Source organism: Chiloscyllium punctatum, chromosome 8 (assembly GCF_047496795.1).
Source record: "Chiloscyllium punctatum isolate Juve2018m chromosome 8, sChiPun1.3, whole genome shotgun sequence".
Lineage (NCBI taxonomy): Eukaryota > Metazoa > Chordata > Chondrichthyes > Orectolobiformes > Hemiscylliidae > Chiloscyllium > Chiloscyllium punctatum.
Window position 1 is genome coordinate 106,981,730 of NC_092746.1, and position 21,614 is coordinate 107,003,343.

At 41.1% G+C, this 21,614-nt stretch overlaps 1 protein-coding gene across 3 annotated transcripts in view; it reads right to left on the bottom strand.

The window, feature by feature from the left end:
• Nucleotides 1-21,614, bottom strand: part of rnf32 (ring finger protein 32) — a 59,288-nt gene that overhangs the window by 6,321 nt on the left and 31,353 nt on the right. The gene's annotated exons all lie outside the window — the stretch shown is intronic.

The window sequence follows — 21,614 nt, forward strand, 5'->3', positions numbered from 1 at the left end:
CAGTAATATGCCTATTAGTCCTGGATCTAGATTGGCTGGCAGCATCTGGTGTGGGGTTTCTGTTGTCTCGGGACCTGAGTCAGTCAATGACCAGTTAAGTTTCTGAATACATTAAGATGGTATAGTACAGACAAAGGACTGCGGATGCTGGAAATCTGAAATAAAAACAAAAGGTACGAGAGAATCTCAACAGGGCTGACAGCATCGGTAGAGAGAAAAATAGAGTTAATCTATTATGTGGCAAGTGGCAAGTAACATTTGGGCCACACAAATGTCAGATCGTAACCATCTCCAGTAAGAGACAATCTCACCACTGCCTATTGACATTCACCAGTGTTACCACTGAATCTCCCATTATTAACATCCTGGAGGTTAACATTGACCAGAAACTCAACTGGACTTGTCACATATATACAGTGGCTACAAGAGCAGGTTCATGCTTAAATTGTCACTTTGATCCCAAATTAGTACTATCTTTTCCCTGGTTATTCTTTTTTCACTAATACACTAATAAAACATTTGTGAATGTTCAGAGTCATACAGCATGGAATAGACCATTCAGTCCAACCAGTCCATGCCGACCATATTCCCAAACTAAACTAGTCCCACCTGCTTGCTCCTGGCCCATATTCCTCCAAACCTCTCCTATTTATGTACTTAGCCAAATGTTTTTTAAATGTTGTAACTGTAACCCCATCCACCAGTGAAAGTTCATTCCAACCACGAACTGCACTCTGTGTAAAAAAATTGCCCCTCATGTCTTTATTAAATTTCTCCTCTCAGGTTAAAAATATGCCCCCTAGCCTGGAAATCCCCCACCCTTGAGAAAAGATACCTGTCTTTTGCTTTTTCTACACCCCTCATGATTTTATAAACCTCTATAACCTCCTGTGCTCCAGTGAAAGCAATCTTAGTGTTTCCAGCCTCTCCTTATAACCAAACCATCCATTCCCAGCAACGTCCTGGTAAATCTCTTTTGAAACCTCTCCAGCTTACTAATCCTCTTCCTATAGCAGGGCAACCAGAACTGGTCACAGTCCTCCAGAAGAGGCCTCACCAATGTCCTGTATAATGTCATTGTAAAATCCCAATCCCATTATTCAAATGTCTCCACAATAAAGGCAAGAATGTCTAGCATCCTCCTAACTGCCCTATCCAAATGTGACGTAAACTTCAAAAAATTATGAACTTGAACCCCTAGGCCTCTCTGTTCTAACGCTACCCAAGGCCTTACTTTTAATTGTACAAGTCCTGCCCTTGTTGTTTTACCAAAATGCAATACCTTGCATTTATCCATATTAAACTCTATTTGCCACTCTTTAACTCATTGTCTTAATTGATCAAGATCTCTTTGTAATTTTAGATAACCTTCTCCACTGAACACTATGCCACCAATTTTGGTGTCATCCACAAACTTACTAATCATGCCTTCTATATTCCCATCCAAATTGTTTATATATAACAAACAAAAAAGTGGACCCAGCACTGATCCCTTTGGGACACTACTGGTCACAGGACTCCAGTCCAAAAAAAACAACCCTCCACAAAACATGGCAGATATTGGAATTTGAATTCAATAAGAAATTGGGGGATTTCGTGATAACCATGAAATCACTGCCAACTGCTGGAAAAACCCATCTGGTTCACTCATGTCCTTCAAGGAAGGAAATCTGTTAGCCTTACCCTGTCTGGCCTACATGTGACTCCGTACCCACAGCAAGATGGTTAACTCTCAACTGACAATAAATAATGATCTGGCCTGTGATGTCCACATTCTGTGAATGAATAAATATAAAACAATCATCAAAGATCCTTAGACAGCACCTTCCAAACACATGATCATTTCCACATTGAAGGACTAGGGCAACAGCTGCACGGGAACACAACAACCTGCAAGTTCCCCTCCAAACCACTCACCATCCTGACTTGGAAACTGATTGCCATTCCTTCACTATTGTTGGGTCAAAATCCTGGAATTCACTTTCTAATAGCGTTATGGGGGTACCTTCAGAACGTGGACTGCAGCAGTTCAAGAAGGCAGCTCACCATCACCTTCTCAAGGGCAACTAGGGACAGGCAATAAATGCTGGCCCAGCCAGCAACACCCACATTCCACAAGTGAATTAAAAAAATCTGGCAGCTTCCAAAATGATGAAATGCAGAGTATTGTTGCAGATTCTAGTATTGCATGCCAAGTGTCATTGCTGCAAGGGTCTGTAAAATAGGGCTGGGCTTGACATATGAAGAATTGTATAGGTTTTTTTTAATATGGCCACCCCAACCAAATTGTAATTGTGTGTTTTCAAGAGCTGTAAACCTGCATTAATGTTTCTGAAACAAAGAAGCTAAATGAAGACTTTGAGAATGAGTACTAGCTTGGTGTAGAATAAAAACAGTCAGGAGACCTAAACCAACAATAATGAGACAGCGCTCAAAGCTGACTTTAAGCAAATTTAAACTGATACTTGATTCTGCGCTGTCTTACAGATCCAGTTTTCCCAATCAGACTGGTCATGTGCCAGCTCCTTAGCCACAACACTGTCAGCTAATTTACCTTTTGACTCACCGCAGTGAGCTGTAGCTGTGCCAAGGCTGTACAATGTCAGTACTCATTAAGCATGCTCATCCTGAAGCTATTAGTCCCCTTCATTTCATTAAGCTGCACACTGAGCTCACATTCAAAGTAAAAAAGCAAATTCTTCTTTGGGAAATATGTGCATAGATTATTTAATTCTCAACCAAGCCATTGCCAGCGGTTAAAGAAAATAACTTTGCCCCTATGTTCTCACTTCTAAAACACCTATTCATCTCCTAGTTTGAAGTTAATAATCATTTAAATCCAAATTTGTTTTTAGCTGCGATGACTAAGTTGCATATCCTGCAGAACAAGATCAAATTCTATTGATAGAAGTAAGAAGTGCATTTAAAGAGAACTAGATTTTGTTCTTGGAAGGAGAACATTACTATATTTTTAGTAAGTCTATTTCTGAGTTTTACAAGACTCCAAATTAATAAATCAATTATTTGGATATATCTGTTATAGATTAATGATAATCTCACATTAAAATGGAAACTCACCTTAGGGTGTGACTGCAATACTCAAGTTGTTCTGAACATGACTCAGCCTCATTTAAGTCACCAGCACACTAGAAAACAAATCTCCATACGTACCTCATTGTGAGATTAGATTCTGTACAGCGCAGAAACAGGCCCTTCAGCCCAACAAGTCCACACCAACACTCCAAAGAGTAACCCACCCAGACCCATTCACCTACTCATGCACCTATCACTATGGGCAATTGAGCATGGCCAATTCACCTGACCCACACATCTTTGGACTGTGGGAGGAAGCCAGAGCCCCCCCCACACTGACACAGGGAGAACGTGCAAACTTCACGCAGACAGTTGCCCAAGGCTGGAATCGAACCTGGGTCCCTGGCGCTGTGAGGCAGCAGTGCTAACCACTGAGTCACTGTGCTGCCAACTGGTTTAAGTGCTGCTTTTTGTTTTAAGAACAAATACTGAACAAGTTGTAACTTTCCATAGTAGTGGATCTCCCAACAACATTGCTCAAAGTGAATCAAGGGATGGGTTTTATAATAAAGTGGACATTGACATCTAATGCCAAATATATCATCAGTGTCACTGATTTTCAGTGACTGAATACACAAAATGATATGAAGGAGCATTATTTGTTGTTTTACTTAGAGCATTCCAAGTACAAATTATTGGGTTTTTTTATTATTTGTAAATTATTTTTAGATAGGGCTGCTTCCCTGTCTATTAGGAATGCAGAAAATGCAACTGGTGGAATTGGGAATGCTTTCTCTTTCCAGCATGCAATTGCTTGTTTTTTTATTATTATTATTATTATTATTATTATTATTCTTCAGCTGACATAATCCTGCCACCTCACCCATAACCTTCATTATTTATCCAGACTTATGACAAAAACATTTAAATGAATAAAAAGCATAATTTGTTGGCATTTACAATAAGTTTCATTTTCCTATGTCCACCTGTTTTAATTATTTACAACAGAGGCCCCGTCATTGTAGGAACTCTTAAAAACCCTTGGAAGTTTAATTTTGCAATGTCTGCAACATTTACTGAAGGATATGTTTCGTGCAAGAAATAGGAGTAGACAAAGGCTGTATAAGCTTTTGGGTCTGCAGTTCCATTCAATCACATCATACTTGAACTGCCTATATCATCACCTCGACGTTACCATCCTATCCCAATATCCTTTGATTTCCTAAATGCCCGAGTTCCTTCAGTCTCAGCTTACGTGTCGTTATTTGCTGAGCAGCCACAGTTCTCTGGATTAAAGAGCTCCAATGCTTCACAAACCTCGAAGTGAAGACATTTCTCCTCATCTTGGTCTTAAATAGCTAATCCTCTACTTTGAAATTATGATCTAGACTGTCCAGATGAGAAAGTATGAGAAGAAGCTTGAGTGAAGTATAAATGTCCCCACAGACTGGTTATGATGAATGGCTCATTTCTGAGCTATGCTGCTGATGGTTTCTCCAACTGCTTTGATAGATAAGTTTCCAGGAGATCAGCTGTTCACCACATATTTAGTGTTATCTCATGTTACTTGTAATTACAAATATTACAGTAGAGGTGACTGTTTTGGAGAAACTTAGCAGGACAAACAGCATCAGTGGAGAGAGATGCAAAATTGATGTTTCAAGTCCAATACAATAATACTTCAGAACCCTGGCTCAGATTGCTTTGCGGAATATCTTTGCATCCAAGTTTAGGACATCCTGTGATGCAGATTCCTGTACTCAGATGGCTGTAGAATACAGTTGTTAGGGTGGGAATGTAGAGATAATGTAGCAGTTCAGACATTGAACATAGAACAGTATAGCACAGTGCAGGCCCTTCAGCTCTCGATGTTGTGCCAGCCTCTTATCCTATTTTAAGATCAGACTAACCTACATACCCTGCATTGTACTAGTTTCCATGTTTCTGGCATGAGCCCTTCTTCAGGAATGGCTCATGCCCTAAACGTCGATTCTCCTGCTCCTTGGATGCTGCCTGACCTGCTGCGCTTTTCCAGCAACACATTTTCAGCTCTGATCTCCAGCATCTGCAGTCCTCACTTTCTACTAGTTTCCATGTACCTATCCAAGATTTGCTTAAATGTCCCTAATGTATCTGATTCTATTACAGATACCGGAATCCAAAGTAGACAGGCGAGAGGCTGGAAGAACACAGCAAGCCAGGCAGCATCCAGTAGTGCAGAAGTCAGCTTTTCGGGTGAAGGGTTACACCCCTCCTGCCTGTCTACTACCACTGCTGACAGTGCATTCCATGCACCCACCACCCTCTGTGTAAAGAGCCAACCCCTGACATCTCCCCCAAACCTTCCTTCAATCAACTTAAAATTATGCCCCCTCATGATAAACAAGTGAGGGTAGGAATAGGGGATAGCGCAGATGAAAGTGTGGGTGAGGAGCTGGTGCAGGGGAGGAGGGTGCACATTTTTGGATCATTGGAATCTCGTCTGGGGTAGAAGTGACCTATACAAGAAGGACGGATTGCACCTGAATTGGAAGGGGTCCAATATACTGGCAGTGAAATTTGCTACAGCTGCTCAGGAGGATTTAAACTAGTAAAGAGGTGGGGTGGGACTCAGGGAGATACTGAGGAAAGAGTTCAATCTGAGACTGGTACAGTTGGGAAAAGAAGCGAATCAAACAGTCAGGGCAGGAAGGAACAAAGCAGAGAACAAGGTAGGACTGATAAATTAAACTGCAGTTATTTCAACTAGGAGAAAGTGAGGACTGCAGATGCTGGAGATCAGAGCTGAAAAAATGTGGTGTTGGAAAAGCGCAGCAGGTCAGGCAGCATCCAAGGAGCAGGAGAATCGACGTTTCAGGCATAAGCCCTTCTTCAGGCATTTATTTCAATGCAAGAGGCCTAACAGGGAAGGCAGATGAACTCAGGGCATGGTTAGGAACATGGGACTGGGATATCGTAGCAATTACAGAAACGTGGCTCAGGGATGGACAGGCCTGGCAGCTTAATGTTCCAGGATACAAATGCTATGGGAAGGATAGAAAGGGAGGCAAGAGAGGAGGGGAATGGGTGTTTTTGATAAGGAATAGCATTATTGTTGTACTTAGGATATTCCTGGTAATACTTCCAGGGAAGTTATTTGGGTGGAACTAAGAAATAAGAAAGGGATGATCACCTTATTGGGATTGTAGTATAGATCCCCTAATAGTCAGCAGGAAATTGAGAAACAAATTTGTAAGGAGATCTCAGTTATCTGTAAAAATAATAGGGTGGTAATGGTAGGGGATTTTAACTTTCCAAACACAAACTGGAACTGCCATAGTGTTAAGGATTTAGATGGAGAGGAATTTATTAAGTGTGTACAAGAAAATGTTCTGATTCAGTATGTTGATGTTCCTATGAGAAAAGGTGCAAAACTTGACCTACTCTTGGGAAATAAGGCAGGGCAGGTGACGGAGGTGTCAGTGAGGGAGCACTTTGGGGCCAGTGACCATAATTCTATTAGTTATAAAATAGTGATGAAAAAGGATAGACCAGATCTAAAAGTTGAAGTTCTAAATTGGAGAAAGGCCAATTTTGGTGGTATGAGGCAAGAACTTTCAAAAGCTGATTGGGGCAAATGTTCGCAGGTAAAGGGATGGCTGGAAAATGGGAAGCCTTCAGAAATAAGATTCTGAGAGTCCAGAGACATTATCTTCCTGTCAAGATGAAAAGAAAGGCTGGTAATTGTGGGGAATGCTGAATGATGAGAGAAATTGAGGGTTTGGCTAAGAAAAAGAAAGAAGCATATGTCAGGTACAGACAGGACCTGAGCAAACCCTTAGAAGAGTATAAAGGCAGTTGGAGTATAGTTAAGAGGGAAATCAGGAGGGCAAAAAGGGGACATGAGATAGCTTTGGTAAATAGGGTTAAAGGACAAATGGATAGCAAGGGACAAAATAGGACCCCTCAAAGATCAGCAAGGCAGTGTTTGTGTGGGATTACAGGAGATGGGGGAGATACTAAACGAGTATTTTGCATCAGTGTTTACTGTGGAAAAGGTCATAGAATTTATAGAATTTTGGGAAATAGATGGTGACATGTTGAAAATGTCCATATTACAGAGGAGGAGCTGCTGGATGTCTTGAAATGCATAAAAGTGGATAAATCCCCAGGACCTGATTAAGTGTACCCTAGAACTCTGTGGGAAGCAAGAGAAGTGATTGCTGGGCCTCTTGTTGAGATATTTGAAACATTGATAGTCACAGGTGAGGTGCCAGAAGACTGGAGGTTGGCAAGCTAGGGAACTATAGACCGGTGAGCCTGATATTGGTATTGGGCAAGTTGCTGGAGGGAATCCTGAGGGACAGGATTTACATGTATTTGGAAAGGCAAGGACTGATTAGGATTAGTCAGCATTGCTTTGTGCCTGGGAAATCATGTCTCATGAAATTGATTCCATTTTTTGAAGTAACAAAGACAATTGATGAGGGCAGAGAGGTTGATGTGATTTATATAGTCTTCAGTAAGGTGTTTATCAAGGTTCCACATGGGACACTGGTTAGCAAGCCATTTTGAAATAGAGCCCTTCAAAGGTATAAGTCAGAGGATGGTGGTGGAGGGTTCCTTTTCAGACTGGAGGCCTGTGACCAGTGCAACAAGGAATGGTGCTTGGTTCACCACTTTTTGTCATTTATATAAAATGATTTGGATATGAATGTGGGAGGTATAGTTAGTAAGTTTGCTGATGACACCAAAATTGACAGCGGAGTGGACAGCGAAGGAGGTTACTTCGAGTACAATGGGGTCATCCCAGATGGGCCAATGGGCTGAGAAGTGGTAGATAGAAATTAATTTAGATAAACGCGAGGTGCTGCATTTTTGAAAAGCAAATCAGAGCAGGACTTACACATTTAATGGTAAGGTCCTGGGGAGTGTTGCTGAACAAAAGGACCTTGGAATGCAAGTTCATAGCTCCTTGAAAGTAGAGTCACAGGTAGATAGGATAGTGATGAAAATGTTTGGTATGCTTTCCTTTATTGGTCAGAGTATTGAGTATAGGAGATGGGAAGTCATTTTGTGGTTGTGCAGGACATTGGTTAGGCGACTTTTGAAATATTGCATGTCATTCTGGTCTCCTTCCTATCAGAAGGGTGTTGTGAAAGGGTTCAGAAGAGTTTTACAAGGATGTTGCCAGGGTTGTAGTATTTGAGCTATAGGGAGAGGCTGAACAGGCTGGGGCTGTTTTCTCTGGAGTTTCGGAGACTAAGAGGTGACCTTACAGAGGTTTATAAAATCATGAGGGGCATGGATAGGATAAATCCATGGTCCAAGGTCTTTAAACTGGGATGGGGGGAGTCCAGAATTAGAAGGCATAGGTTTAGGGTGAGAGGGGAAAGATATAAAAGGAACCTATGGGGCAATTTTCATGCTGAGGGTGATGCGTGTATGGAATGAGCTGCCAGAGGAAGTGGTGGAGGCTGATACAATTAACATTTAAAAGGCATCTGGATGTGTATATGAATAAGAAGGGTTCAGAGGGATTTGGACCAAATGCTAGCAAATGGGACTAGATTGGTTTCGGATATCTGGTCAACATGGATGAGTTGGACTGAAGGGTCTGTTTCAGTGCTGTGTATCTCTCTATGACTCTATGACATTTCTGCCCTGGGAAAATGTCTTTGGCTATCCATGCCTCTCAACACCTTGTACACCTCTATTTAGTCATCTCTTATCCTTCTTCGCTCCAATAAGTAAAGCCTTAGCTCCCTCAACCCTTCTTCATAAGGCACACCCTCCAGTCCAAGCAGTATCCTGGTAAATCTCCTCTGCACCCCCTCTAAAGCTTCCACATCTTTCCTATAATGAGGCGAATAGAACTGAATGCAATATTCTAAGTGTGGTCTAATCAGGACTCTACAGAGCTGAAGCATAACCTCGTGACTCTTAATCACGATCCCTGGCTAATGAAAGCCAACACACCATATATCTTCTTGGCAACTTGGATGGCAACTTTGAGGGATCGATGAACATGGACCCTACACCTGTTCCTCTGTTCTTCCACACCTCCAAGGAACCTGCCTTTAGCCCTGTATTCTGCATTCATATTCAACCTTCCAAAGTGAATGACTTCATACTTTTCCAGGTTGAACTCCATCTGCAGCCCAGTTTTGCATCCTGTCAATGTCTGGTTGCAACCTACAACAGCTGTCCACACTATCCACAACTCCACCAACCTTTGTGTCATTGGCAAACTTACTAACCCACCCTTCCAGTTCCTCATCCAAGTCAATTATTGGCACAGCAGGCTGAATTATCCATCCAGCCAATTCTTACTTTGATGTATGCTGCTCTGTGAGAAACACGTTATTGAGTAAGCATTACAAACATTGCAAAATAAAACTTCCAAAGGTTTTTGACAGATCTCACTTGTTTTCAGATTTTTTGTAAGGTTGAAGCATTCTAAGGCTTAAGCAAAATGTTCAACAAATAGCCTGGAAGTGTTCTGGAGTCCTACACCATATATCCTATTAATTCTCATGTACACCTCTTCTATACACTCTTAAAGGCTTTGATAATGTTCTTACACCACGGTACCCAAATTTGAACACCCAAAATCTTGTAGCAAATTGGGCACTAATCAGTCATTTACAAACATTTAGTATGTCTTGCCAGTGCAAAAGGTTTTTTTTTTGCATTTGTATACTGTAGTTCAACTTGTTTTATTATTTACTAATGGGATGATGGCACTGCTGGTTACGGTAGCATTTATTATCTGTTCTTAATTGCTCAGGAGAAGGTAATGAAAGTGGGTGGAATTTAAAATCCTCTCCTGTGCTTTTATTTATAATATTGTCTCCTGTCTTTAAAACAACTTAACCAACTTGTCTGGCTACCTTCTTCATCCTTGTCAAAATAGAACTTTGTCTTCTGTAATAAGGACACCTGTGATAACCTTGCAACCTTGAGGCATCATCAGTGCTTGGGAAGTGCAAGTTTTGGAAGTACAGGTTGGGACGTTGTGATTGTTAAGTCTACATCTTATTTACAGAGCAGTGCAATGTTTGCTGCCCATATGTATAAAGATAATTGATTCAAATGTAAGAGATTTATCTCCTTTCCCACTGACACAAACATTCATAGGCCCAGGTTTCCCTTTTCACCACTGATTGTAACTGCCAGGTGTCCAACCTTTCAGCCTGCAATGAAACAACAGCAAACTCTGAATATGGAATTGCTGCACAGGTTGCCCTTCGTGATTGTATTGCAGAGTTTAGCAGCAATTATGAGGGTTATGGGGATGTAGTAAGCAGCCATTGGTTTGTTGATGACTTACAGTGTGTGGTGAGGGTTTTGTTAACAGTGAAGGACTCAGGATGTTGCCGCAATGCCAGTGAAATCCCAGGATGTTGCACAAGAGAAAAAATAGCTTGACTTTTAGATACTAACCCTTATCTGATAATTTCTAAAGCTTTGTTTTTATTTCAGATTTCTGACATTCATATTGTTTTTTTTAAATCTATTTGGTTTTCAGGCAGTACTTTGAATTATAAAATCTCTCCATTGTGTCAAAACAGAAAGAAATACAATGCCAAATGTCATTTCAAATGGGACAAGGGGGAAACCACAGTCAATTCAAGCAGTAGTACGGTGACTGTACAATGCCTGTGGAGTTAAAATCCAAATAAATGCAAGCCAGTGGACTTTGCCAATCTTAAGAAATTTTCAGTTAAATGCCAGCAAATTGGTTACTAATGTGTTGACTTATGGTCAGCCTCAAAATTAAACTGAAAGCAAGGAATTTACAGCATATCAATGAAGATAAGACTTGACTGGTTTAATATCTTCCCGGTCGCACTGTTTCAAAACTCCTTCAAGTTAGTAACAGATTGTTTGCCGTCTGTGTGTGATAAAGGAAGCTGCCCGACTAAGCAAACCTCACGACCATTATATTGTTTGGTGAGATTTAAATTAAAATTGTTCAAATCATGAAACAAGGTTGCTTCCCTTTTGTGGGAAATAAATGAAGTTGAGCAAATTGTTTCACAAATGACTCCACTTACCACCTTTTAAAAAAAACATCTATACAACCAGCAAAGTTGCTGATAATATGATGCATTTGAATAGATTTAATTGCTGCAATAAATGGTCATACTTCAATTACATGACATTTGTAAGAACATTTATAGATAAAGATGAAAGAACTGTGCCATGAAACACACCACATTCCAAGGAGTGTGTCTCCCTTGTCTAAACATTCTTCTACATGGTATTGGTATAACACAGTTTCGGTGACCTTTAGAGCTGCTTTGATCTAAATTATTAAGAAACTGAAATGGATTAATGGGAACTACTGTATCACCATCAGAACTTGTAAAGTTGTCCACAGTTAACCTATTCAGGTTAACCTGTGTTTAAATGCCAGCATGATCTGCTTTCTGCCACGATCACCAATAACATGCGGAAAGTCAGGAGGCATGAGATAGAGGGAAATTTGGCCAATTGGATAGAAAACTGGCTAACCGGTCGAAGTCAGAGAGTGGTGGTAGATGGTAAATATTCAGCATGGAGTCCAGTTACAAGTGGAGTTCCGCAGGGATCAGTTCTGGGTCCTCTGCTGTTTGTAATTTTTATTAATGACTTAGAGGAGGGAGTCGAAGGGTGGGTCAGTAAATTTGCAGATGATACAAAGATAGGTGGAGTTGTGGACAGTGAGGAGGGCTGTTGTCGGCTGCAGAGGGACTTAGATATGATGCAGAGCTGGGCTGAGGAGTGGCAGATGGAGTTCAACCCTGCCAAGTGTGAGGTTGTCCATTTTGGAAGAACAAATAAGAATGCGGAATACAGGGTTAATGGTAGGGTTCTTGGTCAGGTGGAGGAACAGAGGGATCTTGGGGTCTATGTACATAGATCTTTGAAGGTTGCCACTCAGGTGGATAGAGTTTGTAAGAAGGCCTATGGAGTATTATCGTTCATTAGCAGAGGGATTGAATTCAAGAGTCGTGAGGTGATGTTGCAGCTGTACAGGACTTTGGTTAGGCCACATTTGGAGTACTGTGTGCAGTTCTGGTCGCCTCACTTTAGGAAAGATGTGGAAGCTTTGGAGAGGGTGCAGAGAAGATTTACCAGGATGTTGCCTGGAATGGAGAGTAGGTCGTACGAGGATAGGTTGAGAGTTCTAGGCCTTTTCTCGTTGGAACGGCGAAGGATGAGGGGTGACTTGATAGAGGTTTATAAGATGATCAGAGGAATAGATAGAGTAGACAGTCAGAAACTTTTTCCCCGGGTACAACAGAGTGTTACAAGGGGACATAAATTTAAGGTGAAGGGTGGAAGGTATAGGGGAGATGTCAGGGGTGGGTTCTTTACCCAGAGAGTGGTGGGGGCATGGAATGCGCTGCCCGAGGGAGTGGTAGAGTCAGATTCATTGGCGACCTTTAAGCGGCATTTGGATAGGTACATGGATGGGTGCTTAATCTAGGATAGAAGTTCGGCACAACATCGTGGGCCGAAGGGCCTGTTCTGTGCTGTATTGTTCTATGTTCTATGTTCTATGTTCTATTTGATCTTTTCTAATCAAATCAGATGCATTGGTCTAAAGAATCAACCTGCACCTTTGTTGGGCAACTGGATGTTGGAGACATTGGTTTATTATAAAACCATAAAATGAAGGAGCAATAGTCTGCCATTTGATCCATCGAGTTGCTCACCATTCAGTAGTTCACAGTTGGTCTGATAATCCTCAACTCCACTTTCTTGTGTTATTCCCATAACCCTTCTTCCCCAGCTGGGACTATACTTAATGATCCAGCCTCGACAACCTGCTGAAATAAAGATTAACTACCTTCTGCTAGAAAAGGATTCCTCCTCATCTCTGTCTTAAATGGGCAAAACTTATTCTGAGATTAGGCCCTCTGGTGCTAGACTCTCCCACAAGAGGAAGACTCTCTCAGAATCTACTCTGTCCAACCATCTAGGAAGCCTATATGTTTCACTAAGGTCACCTCTCACTCCTATAAAATTAGATTCCCTACAGTGTGGAAACAGGCCCTTTGGCCCAACAAGTCCACACCGACCCCCTGAAGAGTAACCCACCCAAACCCATTCCTCTACCCTAAAGCACCTAATACTATGGGCAATTTAGAATGGCTAATTCACCTGACCTACACATCTTGGGATTGTGGGAGGAAACGGGAGCACTCAGAGGAAACCCACACAGACACAGGGAGAATGTGCAGACTCCACACAGACAGTCACCCGAGGCTGGAATCAAACCTGGGTCCCTGGCGCAATGAGGCAGCAGTGCCAACCACTAAGCCACCGCGCCGCCCTATAAATCCTGATGAGTACAGGCCCAACCTACTCATGAGAAAATCTCTCTACGCCCAGAATCAAACCAGTAAACTCTCTCTGGACTGCGTCCAATGCGTGCATGTCTTTCCTTAGATAGAGTCATATCTAAGGAAACAGACCCTTTGGTCCGTGTCCTCTATACTGACCAGATATTCTACATTAAGCTAGTCCCATTTTCCAGTATTTGGCTCATATCCCTCTAAATCCTTCCTATTCGTCTCCTGATCCAGATGCCTTTTAAATGTTGTAATTGTACCAGCCTCCACCACCTCCTTTGGCAGCTTATTCCATACACACTACGTTCTGAGTGAAAATGTTGCCCTTCAGGTCCTTTTAAAATCTTTCCCCTCTCATCTTAAACCTATGCCCTCTGGTTTTGGATTCTCCAACCTCTGATAGTAAGACCTAAGAGTCAGAGAGTCATAGAGATGTACAGCACAGAAACAGACCCTTCAGTCCAACACATCCTTGCCAACCAGACATCCCAATCCCATCTAGACCCACCTGCTAGCACCCAGCCCATATCTGTCTAAACCCTTCCTATTCATATACCCACACGGATGCCTTTTAAATGTTGCAATCGTACTAGCCTCCACCACTTCCTCTGGCAGCCCATTCCACACACGCACCACCCTCTGAGTGAAAAAGTTGCCCCTTAGGTCTCTATTATATTTTTCCCCTCTCACCCTAAACCTATGTCCTCTAGTTCTGGACTCCCCATGCCAGGGAAAGACCTTGTCTATTTATCCTATCCATGCTCCTCATGACTGTATAAACCTCAATAAGGTCACCCCTCAGTCTCCGGTACTCCAGGGAAAACAGCCCCAGCCTGTTCAGCCTCTCCCTCTAGCTCAGATCCTCCAACCCTGGCAAAAATTCTTGTAAATCTTTTCTGAACCCTTTCAAGTTTCACAACATCTTTCCGATAGGAAGGAGACCACAATTGCATGCAGTGTTCAACAGTGGCCTAACCAATGTCCTGTACAGCTGCAACATGACCTCCTAACTCCTGTACTCAATACTCTGACCAATAAAGGAAAGCATACCAAACACCTTCTTCACTATCCTATCTACCTGTGACTCTACTTTTAAGGAGCTATGAACCTGCACTCCAAGGTCCCTCTGTTCAGCAACACTCCCTACGACCTTACTATTCACCTTATCTATGACCCTCATGCCTTACCTGCAGTACCTTATTGAACACATTTTGGTAATCTAAATGTATAATATCTACTGGTTTCCCCTTTATCTATTCTGCTCAAACAACTTTTGTTGGCATGATGTCCCCTTTATGAAGCCATGCTGACTCTCCTTGATTACGTTATGCATTTATAAATGCACTGCCATCAAATCCTTCATAAACAGCCCTAAAAATTTTCCACTAATTGATGCTAAGCTATCTCATCTATCTTTACCTTTATTTTGTCTCTCTCTCATTTTGAAGAAGCTAATTCTAATCCACTGGAAGCTTTCCTGAATCTTGTTATTGTAAATAATAAGGGGAAGGAAACTCTGATGGGTGTAGTCTTCAGCCCCTGTAACAGTAGCTATTCTGCAGGATGGACAATAACTCTGAGGAAATTAGGGCATGTAAACAGTAGTACATCAATCATGACTGACTCTATTCTTCACATGGACTGGGAAGATTGAGCTAACAAATAAGAAGGAACTCAAGGAGTGTATTCAGGACAGTTTCCTAAATCAATATATTGTACATCCAAACAGAGATCAGGTTAATTTGGATCTGATAATATGCAATAAAGCAGGTTTAATAAATGATTGCAGTGTAAGAGGCCATAAAGTCTTAGCATTCAGTTTGAGAATGAGAAACCTGAGTCAGAAGCAACTGTGTGAAACTTAAATACTGGTAATTACAAAGAGATGAGGGCTGCATTGGATGATGTGGACGGGGATAGAACTTAAAAAGCAAAAGGACAGGTGAGGAAAAATGGCAGACATTTAAGAAAACAGGTCATGACTCTAAGTAAAGAGGTGACAGTGGGTACTGCAGATGCTGGAGTTTAGTGTCAAAATTAGAGTGGTGCTGGAAAAGCACAGCAGGTCAGGCAGCATCCGAGGAGCAGGAAAAATCAATGTCTAAGCAAAGATATGATTCAGTAATGAACTTGGTGCTCAGAAGTAGATAAACCAATAATGATTAACCAAGGACATTATGGATAATTTCAAATTGAAGGAAAAATCATACAATTTGGCAAAGATTCATGGTACACAAGATGATTAGGCAAGTTTTAAAAACCAACAAAAGATATAGGAAAGATATAGAGGGTTTGGAGAGGGTGCAAAGAATGTTTACTAGGATGCTGCCTGGACTAAAGGGATTGCCTTATGAAGAAAGGTTGAATGAGCTCAGACTTTTCTCTTTGGAGAGGAGGAGGAAGAGAGGAGACCGGATCGAGGTGTACAAAATAATGAGAGGAATAGATAGAGTCAATAGTCAGAGACATTTCCCCAGGGCAGGATTGACTGGTACAAGAAGTCATAGTTTGAAGATTTTAGGAGGATGGTATGAAGGAGACATCAGGAGGTAGGTTCTTTACGCAGAGAGTTGTGAATGCATGGAATATGTTATCAGCTGAGATGGTAGAAGCCAAGTCATTGGAGACATTTAAAAGACTTCTGGGCATGCGTGTGGATAGCAGAGAGTTGACAGGTGCGTAGGTTAAGTTACTATATTTTGCATTAGGATGGAATCTCGGAACAACATCGTGGGTCTAAGGGCCTGTACTTTTTTATGTTCTAGATTCTATGACCAAAAAAGAATTAAGTGGGAGAAATTAAACTCTGAGGGTAAACTTGAAGTAATAACAGGACAAACATAATAATCTTAAGGAGTGTAGTGGAACAGAGGGACCTTGGAGTTCAGGTGCACAGTTCTCTGAAAGTGAAGTCAGAGGTAGACAGGGCAGTGAAGGAGGCTTTTGGCAGACTGGCCTCTATCAGCCAGGGCACTGGGTATAGACGTTGAGAAGTTATGTTGCAATTATACAGGATATTGATGAGGCTGTACTTGGAATATTGTGTTCAGTTTTGGTCACCTTGTTACAAGTAACATGTTATTAAACTGGCAAGAGAGCAGAAAAAAAATTCCAAGTACAATTGCATGGACTGAATGTTCTGAGTATTTGGAAGAGGTTGGTCAAGCTAGGACTTTTTTTCTTTAGAGCACAGGAAACTGAGGGGGCTCTTATAGAAGTGTATAAGATTGAGAGGCAAGAATAGGGTGAATGCACTCAGTCTTCTTCCAAGTGGTGGGGAATCGAGGACTAGAGGGCATTAGTTTATGAATAGAGGGGAAAGAATAAAAGGGAACCTGGGGAATGGGGGCAACGGTTTTACACAGAGGGTGGTACGCAGATGGAATGAGCTGCCAGCAGAAGTTGTTGAAGTGGGTACATTAACAATATTTAAAAGGCATTTGGACAAATACATGGATAGGAAGGGATTAGAAGGATATGGGCCAAGTGCAGGGAAATGGGGGGAGTGTGAATGGACATGTTGGTTGGCATGGACCAGTTTGGGCTGAAGGGCCTGTCTCTGTGTTGTAGGACTCTGACTCTATAACGTCTTTAAGTATATAAAAAAGAAGCGAGAAGCCAAATTGAACATAGGCCCCTTTGAGAATGAGGCTGGGAAAATAAATAGAAACCAGGAAATCGTGGAGGACTTAAATAATTACTTTGCATTAGTCTTCTAGTAGAAGATACTAATAGCATTCTAAAATTACTAAATATTCAAGGGGCAAATAGGGGAAAGGCAAAAAAAAAATCTCTGGAGAAAAAGTTGTAGGGCATCCAAAGGGGCCAAAGACCTATACGTCCCCTGGATCTGATGGAATACATCCGAGGATATTACAGATGTAGGTAGAGAGGTAGTGGAAGAAATCCCTCAATAATCCTTAGATTCTGAAGAAGTCCCAGAGGATTTGAAAACTATCACTATAAAGAGAAGGAGACACAAAGAAACTATAAGCCAGTTAGCTTAACATCCATTATTGGGGAACAGAATCTTTTATAAAGGATTTAATAGCAGAATGTTTAGAAATGCATAATATGATCATGCAGAGTCAGCATGGTTTCACAAATGGGAAATCATGCCTAACAATGGCATGAGAAGCAGGATCAACAATGGGGAACAAGTAGAAGTAATATATTTAAATTTCTAAAAGGAGTTTGATAAGGCACTGAATGTTAAGCTAATTAATAAGTTAAGAAACCGTGGGGTTATTATCTTAGTATGGACAGAAGATTAGCTCATGAATAGATGACAAAAAGTTTGGATAAAGGGGCATTTTCAGAATGGGAATCTGTAGGTAATGGAATGCCACAGTGATCAATGTTGGGCTACAAACATTTTCAATATTTATTCTAGACTTGAATGAGGAAAGTGAATGTAAAATAGCCAAGTAGGTGGATGACATAACAATTGGTGGCAAGGCAAGGGTAACACAGAGTCTGCAGAGGGACATAGACAGTTTAGGCGAATGGGCAAAACCTTGGCGGATGGAATTAAAGTGGAAAAATGCAAGATTCTGCACTTGGGCGGGAAGAATAGATGAGCCAATGGGATTTAAATGGAGAAAGACTGCAGAAAGCTACAGAATTTGGAGGTCGTCATGCATAAATCAAGCTAGCAACAATAAACAGGTAATGGGGAAGGGAAATGGACTATTGGCTTTATTTCAAAGGGAGTGTAGTATAAAAATAAGGAGATCTTGCTCAAACTATACAAACGTTAGTCATTTTACAGTTGGAATATTGTTAACAATTTTGATCCTTTATTTAAAGGTAGACATAACAGGCATTGGAGTCAGTCTAATAAAGATGATCCTGGGTATGGATCATCTTACGAGGAGAGGTTAAGTAGACTGGCATGTAATTACTGGAGTTTAGAAGAATGACAGGTTTATTGAAACATGTAAGATTCTTTGGAGAGTTGACAGGATAGGTGCTGAAAGATTGCATCCCTCTGTGGGAGAGTCCAGAATCAGCGGCATAATCAATAAATAAAGGGTCACCCCTTTAAGGCAGAGATAGGAAGAAATGCTTATCTCAGAGGATAATGAATCTGTGAAATTCTTTACTACAGATAGTTGTCGAGACTGGACTGTTCAATATATGCAAGGCTGCGATAGACAGATTTTTAATCAGTAACTGAATTGAGGGTTAATGGGAAAAAACAGGCAAGTGGAGTTGAGGATTATAATAGCCATTATCTTATTGAATGGCAGAACAGACTGAATAGTCTACGTCTGCTCCTACATCTTATGGTCTTAGGGTCTTTACCAATACTTTGAATGACTCAGTTTTACATATGAAGAATGAATTACCATTCCATATTAATTGAATTGGCCATATAAATGTTGTTGTTCTACAAACCCTGTTGAGAAACTAAGATATCTGTGCCAAATAACTCACCTTCTGACTCCCCAGAGTTTGTCAGGTACAAGTCAGGAGTGTGGTGGAATACTCCCCACTTGTTTGCATGAATGCAGTTCCAACAACACTGAAGAAGCTCAACACTGCCCAGGACAAAACAGTCCAGTTGATTGGGTTACAATGCTGCCCCTTTAACAAGGTTATTTTTCCCTTTTTTTTGATAAGGGTCATAAAGGTAAAAGTGTCAAAATGTCTGAACTGGCTACTTTAACTATGGGAAGTACTAACCTAATGATGCATGATCCAGATATAGGAAATGTTGTTCCAATTAAGCGACATCCTTATAGGCTTAACCCTGTAAAGTTGCCACAGGTTCGAAAGGAAATTGAACGTGTGCTCCAAGATGACATAATCGAAGTAAGTTACAGTGACCGAAGCACACCCACAGTAACTAGATAGTACCCAATGGTTATGTGTGGACTATCGCAAAGCTAAAAGAAGATTGTGTTGAAAAGATGGGTCAAACAACTTATATTTCTTGCTCAGAGGATACTGGCAGCTACCTTTGTCTGAAAGAGTGAAGACAATTTCAGCTTTCTTGACACTGAATGGGCTGTAGCAGTTTAAAGTTGTGCCATTTGGTATGAAAAATGCACCAGCCACATTTCAAAAACTAACCAGTAAGGTCATTTCCAGATTACCCAATTGTGTGATAAAGATTGATGGTCCAGTGATTTCTTTTTAGTTGTACATGGAAGGAACATTTACAACATTTATCAGACTTGTTTGATTGACTTTGGAAGCAGATGATAAACCTTGCTCCAAGTGAATTTGCCAAAGCCCAAGTCAGGTTGCTGGGTCATGTTATTGTACATGGACAGGATGCAAAAACAAAGGTAATGGGGGAGTTTCCCATACCATCGACAAAAAGAGCAGTACTACGATTTCTGGGATTGAGTAATATTTTTATTGGAAATTCGTACCAAATTTCAGCAATGTGGCTGCTCCACTCATAAATTACTAAAGAATGACTAGAAGTGGACAGTAGACAGTGGACGGTCAGAAGGCATTTGAGAGCTTGAAAATTGTGGTAACCACTGTCCCAGTATTAGCCACACCTAATTACACAAAGCCATTCGAGGTGGCTATTGGTGCAAGTGATGTGGGTGTTGGTGCTGTACTCTTACAGGAAGATGATGAAAAGATAGAAAGACCTGTTAGGTATTTCTCCAGGAAATTGAACATTCATAGCAGAAATATTTAACATTTGAGAAGGAAACTTTGAGTTTGGTGTTGGTGTTACACCTTTTCAACACTTATCTTACCAGTAATGTATCTGTGACAATCATATACGCTGATCATAACCCATTGAAGTTTTTGGAAAAATTTAAGGATAAAAATTCCAGACTATTTAGATAGATCTTGTTGTTATAGCCGTTCAATTTGAAAATTGTGCATGTGGCAGGTTGAGAAAATGTGATTGCTGATGCACTGTCGAGACTTGGTTGAGAAACAGAGGTATGCAGCGGCAGGAGTAAAACAGACTGAGACAGAATGTAGTAGTGAGTTATAGTTGATGTAATGCATATGTGTTGTAATGTACTAACAGTGTAAGATTAAGGAGTTCTAAATTAAGCCATCTTTGGATATTGATGGATTTTTAAGGGGGGGGGGCGGGGGGGAGTGGAGGTATGACGATGCTGCTCCTTTAACAAGGTTATTTTGCCTTTGTTTTTTCTCGACAAGGGTCATAAAGGCAGAGGTGCCAAAATGTCTGAACTGGCCACTTTAATTATGGCTAACAAATATGACCTAAGGCAACAATCAGGGAAAAGGGCTTTTAGGCTTTTTTTTAAAAAGCACTTGAACAATGAAGGGGGAATGGCCAGACTCCCAATTCAGGAATTTTTCTAGTCTGGTTTAGTTTTAGCTGGAGACCCAAAGAAACAGTTCCATGCTGATGCTCTCTCTCTCTGACATCTGTCCTGTAAGAATCTGTGTTTGAAGTTACCATTTTGCCAAGGGGGTATGTTTTTGGGATGTTGCAGGAAATCGGAATAGCTCTTGCTGTTAAGTTGTTGGTCGGGTTTTCAAATAGTTAAATTCTGTTTTCTTTTGCTTACATTTCAATTGGTAGTCTGTAAGTAAATTCTGTTTCATTTAAAACAGAGTGGTTGGGCCAGCTAAAATGCTCCTGGAATATCCACTCTACACCTGCTTAAGACAACTAGAAAAGTTAGGGTCTGGGCTACCTTATTAACAGGGGTCTGGCCTAGTCCATAATAATTGGCACCACATCCATCACCTTAACCTTCACTTCCTTCACCACTGCAAAGTGCTGGCATATGTCCCCATTACAAACTGCACTGCAGTATCTCAAATGTCCCTTCAATAGCATTTTCTAAACCCACATCCTTGAACAACCAGAAGGTTAAATACTTGGTAGCGGTAAAAGTGATCATAACATTGTAACTGACTGTTGTAAACACCCACCTGGTTCACTAATGTGCTTTCGTATAGGAAATCTGCTATCCTTATCTGGTCTGGCCTATATGTTACTCCAGACCCATATCAATGTAGTTGACTCTTAACTGCCCGCTAACATGGTCTAGAGCTATGATTTGGAGATGCCGGTGTTGGACTGGGGTGGACAAAGTTACACAACACCAGGTTATAGTCCAACAGGTTTAATTGGAAGCACTAGCTTTTGGAGCGCCGCTCTTTAGTCCACAACTACCTGATGAAGGAGCAGTGCTCCGAAAACTAGTTGTTCCAATTAAACCTGTTGGACTATAACCTGGTGTTGTGTGATTTTGTAACATGGTCTAGCGCAATCTACTCAGTTCATGGGCAATA